At 43.6% G+C, this 6,829-nt stretch overlaps 1 pseudogene across 1 annotated transcript; it reads left to right on the top strand.

Annotated features, from left to right (window-relative positions):
* Nucleotides 1–1,910: 1,910 nt before the first annotated feature.
* Nucleotides 1,911–2,950, top strand: LOC309370625 (myb/SANT-like DNA-binding domain-containing protein 4 pseudogene; annotated as a pseudogene). The gene is made up of 2 exons: nucleotides 1,911–1,928; nucleotides 2,168–2,950. The product of its transcript is annotated as a myb/SANT-like DNA-binding domain-containing protein 4 pseudogene (transcript).
* The last annotated feature ends 3,879 nt before the right edge of the window (nucleotides 2,951–6,829 follow it).

The raw sequence follows: 6,829 nt of genomic DNA, 5'->3' as shown, positions 1-6,829 counted from the left end.
ACCTATTTATCTACACTTGCAGTGTGGTATAGTGGTTAAGAGCAGTAGACTCATAATCTGGGGAACCGGGTGTGACGTTACCATATATGAGAAAGTGCTGGAGGGGAAATAGTTAAATAGGTTGCACCAACAGGACCCAGGGGGGTGGAGTCAGTGGGTCTATAAAGGAGTTCTGAGAGGAGTTGTGGGGGTTAGTTCGTTGGGAGTTGTGGGTGGGTAGTAGGTTGGTTTGAGTGGGTTGGCTGGTTGGGAAAGGCAGTTGGTAATAGAGAGACAGGTAGGGCAGTTGGTCCTTGAGTGTGGGGTGGTAGCAGAGACTGAGACTGAAGTGATTTTACCAGGGAGGACCTGGTTGGTGGCAGCGGATTAGTGGTGTACGGGTCAATAGTCTGTGAGACGACCGGGGGCTCCGTACTAACGCTACAAAATTGGTGGCAGCGGCGGGATTTGATAAGTCTAAGAGCCTGTGAGGGGAAGCAATACACCTGGAGAGGGGAAGAGTAAATCGGTGAAGAGATTACCTGGCCCGAGGGTGTGATTGAGGATAAACCCCAGATTGCCATGTGGCCGAGATAACAATAAGAGCAAGAGATCTCAAAAGACTGTTCTGGCGGAGGCTTAGGCTCAGGGTCAGAGGAAGTAAGCTTGAAAGGTTAGAGGAAAAAACCTAAAGCTATACTTTGGGGACCAGGGTCTTGGAAAGCCAAGCCGGGAAGATCAGTGCTGAGAGTAAAAGTCTCTTATTTAATTAGTGCAAAATATTGACTCAACCATAATGCCACCCAAGAAGACCAAGCACCCAGTGAGAGAAAACCCACATAAAAGCTCTGGAGAAGAGAATGGGTATCCCCAGGGGGAAGAAATGAGAATAGAAGTAGAAGTTCCACAGTTCTCAGAGGATTTTGAAAAGTGGAAATTAGTACAAGAATATAACTTGAAATTAGAGCTTGAAAAAAATAGAACTGGACAATTTAGGCTGGAGCAAGAATTAGAAAAAGAAAAATTAAGAGTTGAGCAAGAAACTGAACAATTGAGGCTTGAGAAAGAATTGGAAAAAGAAAAATTGAGGGCTGAGCAAGAATGGGAAAAAGAAAAATTGAGGGCTGAGCAGGAAAGGGAACAGCAGCGGTTTCAGTTAGAGATGAGACAGCTGGAATTAACGGTTTTGGAAAATAGTAATAATAGTAATAACACCAATGGGCAGAATCAAATGAAGATAGATTTAAGACGCTTTCCTGAGTTTAGAGATAAGGATAGCCCAAAAGCATTTCTAGTATCCTTCGAGAGAGCCTGTCACGATTTTCAAGTGAGAGATAAAATGATGATCTTGAGAGCTAGAATAAGCGGTCCTCTAGCCGAATTATACACTCAAATGACTGAGGAACAATCCTGAAATTTTGAGGTGTACAAGCAGTTAGTATATACACGCTTTGGGATTACCTCAGAGCAGTTGAGGAAAAAATTTAGAAGTGTGACAAAGGTGAGGGAGGAAACCTATGCGCAGATGGGTGCAAAGATACAAACCTACCTCACAAGATGGTTAGAGCAAGAGAATGCAGACACAGTACCTAAGATTAGAGAAGTGATGGCGTTGGAGCAATTTCACGACACAATAAATGGCCAATTGAAGTACCTGATAAAAGAAAGGAACCCCAAGACAATAGAGGAAGCAGCGGGTTTAGCCGATAAAATAAATGAAATCAGAGACCATGGATTTGATGGGCCATAATTTGGTGGGAGATATTGGGAAACAAACAAAAATAAATTTCAACAAACCAAAGGAAAGTTTACCTCAGAAACTGATGAGAGAAGCAGCCCCTCATCAAAAAGCCCACATGAGAAGGCACACACCCATACAGAGTTTTCTGAGGGAAAAGTCAATAAAACAAGTTATGTAGGACCTAAAGACAATGTTGGAGATGAGGAAAGTTAGGGCATAAAAGTTTTGATTGTAAACCAGGAAAGGAAACATCTAGTTATAGCACCACACAGAAACAGACATATTGTATCCAGTCTGTGGAGCAGGGCCCAACTAGTCAGGTTGTCAAGGGAACAGAAATGCCAACTAGGCCCGAGCCTGCTGAAGTAGAGGCTGAAGTCCTGCATTGTTATGCGATTCAACAAGATAATCTCTTGTTAAAGAACGCTGGAGAGTATATCTGGATAGAGGGGAAGAGAAGTCAAAAGGTGATACCTCGATTGGAGGGCCCTTAAGAAACGGAAGTGACTTAAGACCAACGTAAAGCTTGGGGGTGCTGGCTTTCACCTTCCATCATCTGATTTGGGTGATTCTCTCAACAAAGATATTGATGAGAAAATTGGGTTTCCAACTGCAGTTGGTTTTGAATGGCAGAATATTACAGACTTCAGAGAAGCAGGTGAATCATTAACAGAAATAAAAGTGCAAGAAGAGGAGGAGGATCCACAGAGTTTTGAATTTCCTATTGAGGAAGAAGAAGAGATACTGTCCTCAATGTTGCCAGTTTGTAAAAAGGAAAGTGACCTTCCTGATTTCACTCACATCGAAGAGTTTGGCAAACTAAGCTCTGCTCAAGGTAGGCTGGCCGATGAAGATTCTCATCTGCTGATTAGCCTTGAAAAACAGAAGCTGGAGTTAGAGAAACAGCGACTGGATATCGAAGCAGAACGCCTGCAAGTGGAAAAGGAGCGCCTGCAGATCAAAAAAGAGTGGTTACGACACATTGACCTGGAGCATGAGAGGCTTCAACTGGAAAAGGAGAGATTACAAATAGAGCGAGAGAAACTGAGCCTTGAGGCTTTGCATGCTGAGAAACCTGTGCTGAAAAATGACCCCAGCCAGTCAGAAAAACCTGCCTTGCAACCTCTGGATCTAGAAACTGAAAAACTAAAAGTGTGAAAGGATCCTTGAACATTGTGGAGGATGCCTTATCATGAAAACCAGAGAGTGAAGGATGAACAAAGACAATCAATACTTGGATATATATATATATATATATGCTTTCGTAGATTTTCACGGGTACAGGAATGCAGGTTTTGGTGTCCTCGGGTGTCTTCCCGTGTAAAAGTTGGGGTGTCTAGGCGACGTTTCGACGAGGTCTCACTCGTCATCTTCAGGCTGGTGCTTTCGGCTTCTTGTTACTGGAACAGAGCAGGATCTCAGTGTTTGAGTTCCTATAAATACTGTTGAGGGGGTGTGGTGTATAGCCTCCAATGTTCTGGGCAGAGAGGAAGTTCCCAGGCTAGTGTGCCTTTTCTTCTTTTGTTCCTTAATTACTTGAGGGATATCTTGAGTGATTTCTTGAGTGATATCCTGAGTACCACTTAGGTGGGTCATTAGGTGTGGATTAGTTGCTAAAGTCTTTGTGTCTTGACCTCTTGAACTTTGTGAAGAGTTTTTCTGAGAAGATGGCTGTACTGCACTTAGTTGTGCTCTGGCTTGGCTTCGTGTATAGGGGCGAGCTGTGGTTTTGTGGCCTGTGTCAGCCAGATCTGTGTAGGGATTGCAGGGGGGTGCAGCATCCGGAGGTGCCACCATGGTTTATGGAATAATCATGGAAGCCATCGAGATAGAAAAACACCCTCACAACATGAACAAGCGTGACGACACATCCCGCTTGCCAGACATCTGGAAATTAGCCCTCCCCACAAAAACTGACACCAGATCCAGAGGCACACAGAACGCCATCACCAATCAACCACACCAGACCCAAACCCAGACCCTCTCCACAGATAAATTACAGACACCATCCAGTAGCCAAACCATGGTGGCACCTCCGGATGCTGCACCCCCCTGCAATCCCTACACAGATCTGGCTGACACAGGCCACAAAACCACAGCTCGCCCCTATACACGAAGCCAAGCCAGAGCACAACTAAGTGCAGTACAGCCATCTTCTCAGAAAAACTCTTCACAAAGTTCAAGAGGTCAAGACACAAAGACTTTAGCAACTAATCCACACCTAATGACCCACCTAAGTGGTACTCAGGATATCACTCAAGAAATCACTCAAGATATCCCTCAAGTAATTAAGGAACAAAAGAAGAAAAGGCACACTAGCCTGGGAACTTCCTCTCTGCCCAGAACATTGGAGGCTATACACCACACCCCCTCAACAGTATTTATAGGAACTCAAACACTGAGATCCTGCTCTGTTCCAGTAACAAGAAGCCGAAAGCACCAGCCTGAAGATGACGAGTGAGACCTCGTCGAAACGTCGCCTAGACACCCCAACTTTTACACGGGAAGACACCCGAGGACACCAAAACCTGCATCCCTGTACCCGTGAAAATCTACGAAAGCATATATATATATATATATATCACATACAAAACTGTTTGATCAGGAGTGTAACTTTAAGAAGTTAACCCTCCTGAATCGAAACTTCTTAAGGCGGGAGGTATGTGACATTACCATATATGAGAGAGTGCTGGAGGGGAAATAGTTAAATAGGCTGTACCAACAGGACCCAGGGGGGTGGAATCAGTGGGTCTATAGAGGAGTTCTGGGGGTTAGTTTGTTGGGAGTTGTGGGCGGGTAGTTTGGTTTGAGTGGGTTGGCTGGTTGGGAAAGGCAGTTGGTAATAGAGAGACAGGGCAGTTGGTCCTTGAGTGTGGGGTGGTAGCAATTAGCAGTCCTTCTTCTTGCCAAATTTCTCTCTCCTCCACTCCTGGTCCAGTCCAAAAACGATTAAATTAGCATCCATTAACCTCGGTCGAGAGGGGAGGTTATACAAAAACAATGTAAAGCCCTTTGTTGAGCATAAATCATTCGCTCCCCTTTCTTTCCCCAGTATCAGACAGAATAACATCACAATGCACGCGATTCTTTCATTTTGCAGGGGACGTCAGGAAAGAAAAGATCATTTGGGAATCACATAGTCTTCTCCAGAATTAGCTGCTGTCCTGCATGAAAACAAGCTGTTTGAAGAAACCAAGGTAAATAATGTAAGACTGCCATTGGAATCAAGGGGGGGGGAGGGCTGCAAAGCTGGACGGCTGAAAGAGTTTGTTGTTTTGGTTTTTTGGTTTTTAACTGATTTAAGGGACTTTTAGCACCACATCTACAACATTAAGAATATGTTAATAAAGATGAGGAGATAAAAGAAGCCATGATTAAGTGAGCCATTGACTTCGAATACAATATTGAATTAGAAGTGTGGCATGAATTATGGAATGTAAATATGAAGTTTACAGCGTGTATGGCATTGCAGGAAAACATGGAAAATGATATAGATGGCATCTCACACTGGTAAAGTTGGCAAAGATGTACAGAATGAAAAATAGGAAGTGTTGGAAATGTGGAGAGGCGGAAGGAGACCTCTACCACATGTGGTGGACCTGCGGCAAAGTGAAGGGCTTCTGGAAATCTATCTATAATGAACTTTAAAAAAAATTAAGTACACCTTTCTAAAAAAAACCCGAAGCCTTTCTATTGGGATTGACAGGGAGGGAAATTAAAAAGAAGGATAAAACCTTTTTCTGTACGCCACGACAGCAGCAAGAACTGATGTAATACCTACTATTATGGAATGGCAGGTTAAAATAATGAATTATGCAGAACTGGCCAGATTGTTGGGAAAAATACGAGACCAGGATGAAAAGAAGTTTCATGAAAGTTGGAGTAAATATTTGGTGTATATAAGAGATAATTGTATGGAAAATATTTGTTCACAGCTGAAAATGCTGGCAGCATTAATATGAAATCAGCAGTGTGATTAATTTTGAGTGATGTAAAAATGGAGAACTGATCAAAATGATCATAGTAAAATATGCAGGAATGAATGATAAACAGAATAAACCTTGGAAGAAGAAGGAGGGAAATCATTGGATATCTAACGGTATGTAAAATGTTTATTTTGAGATGTATAATTGAAAAATTAATGAAAATTATTGTAAAAAACAACAAGGTTTGAATGCAGTGAAAAGGGAATGAGAAAGGCTTTGTTGTGTTAGCTTAAAGATAAAGGTAAAGGGACCCCTGACCATTAGGTCCAATCGTGACGGCCTCTGGGGTTGCAGCACTCATCTCACTTTATTGGCCAAGGGAGCCGGCGTACAGCTTCCGGGTCATTCAAAACACTGACTGTCTGATCGGCAAGTCCTAGGCTCTGTGGTTTAACCCACAGTGCCACCTGTGTTCCTGTTGTGTTAGCTTATCAGTGTTTATTTCTTTGTCGTACTCATCTGTACTACTTAACCTTGTTAAAATTCTTTTTTTGTTAAAAAAAAAAGCTCAGTGTTTCTCCATTCCTGCTTTCCTTGAGCTGTTGTTTGGAACCAGAGTCATCTCAGTGCCCCCCACCTCCGTTTTACTCGTTGAAAGAAAGGATAGGGGGAGGGGGAGGGATGACAGTTTTAAACTTCTCCCTCTTCCTTAGCTGCCTCATGTGAGATTGATAAAGGATGTGAAGTCATCAAATATCCCATAGTGCCTCCGCACAAACTATTTCACTCCTGATACCAGGTGTTGCCTTCAACATGAAGTTCCAGGGTCAATGTGGAGATTTAGAAGATATATTTTATTAACAAGCAACCACCCATAAATGTACAGTACCCATCAACTGAACCAAACTGAACTGAACTGAACTGAATCCATCAACTTAACCTTCTTCAGCTGAACAAGATGCCAGTTTTGTTCTTAGGCTTTCTCACCTGAAGCCTCACAAGGACTGCTTGCTGCCTGCTGCTGCTGCTGCCCAGGAGGACTCCCCTGAGTGAGTGCCTGAGGGTCCTGCTCTTGCCACTTACCATCTGGCCTGGGGCGGGGCCTGAAGCCTCACAAGGACTGCTTGCTGCCGCTGCCCAGGAGGACTCCCCTGAGTGAGTGGCTGAGGGCCCTGCTCTTGCC

This window comes from Podarcis melisellensis (genome assembly GCF_964234715.1).
Source record: "Podarcis melisellensis genome assembly, chromosome: 5".
NCBI lineage: Eukaryota > Metazoa > Chordata > Lepidosauria > Squamata > Lacertidae > Podarcis > Podarcis melisellensis.
This window is presented reverse-complemented; position numbering and strand designations above follow the sequence as displayed.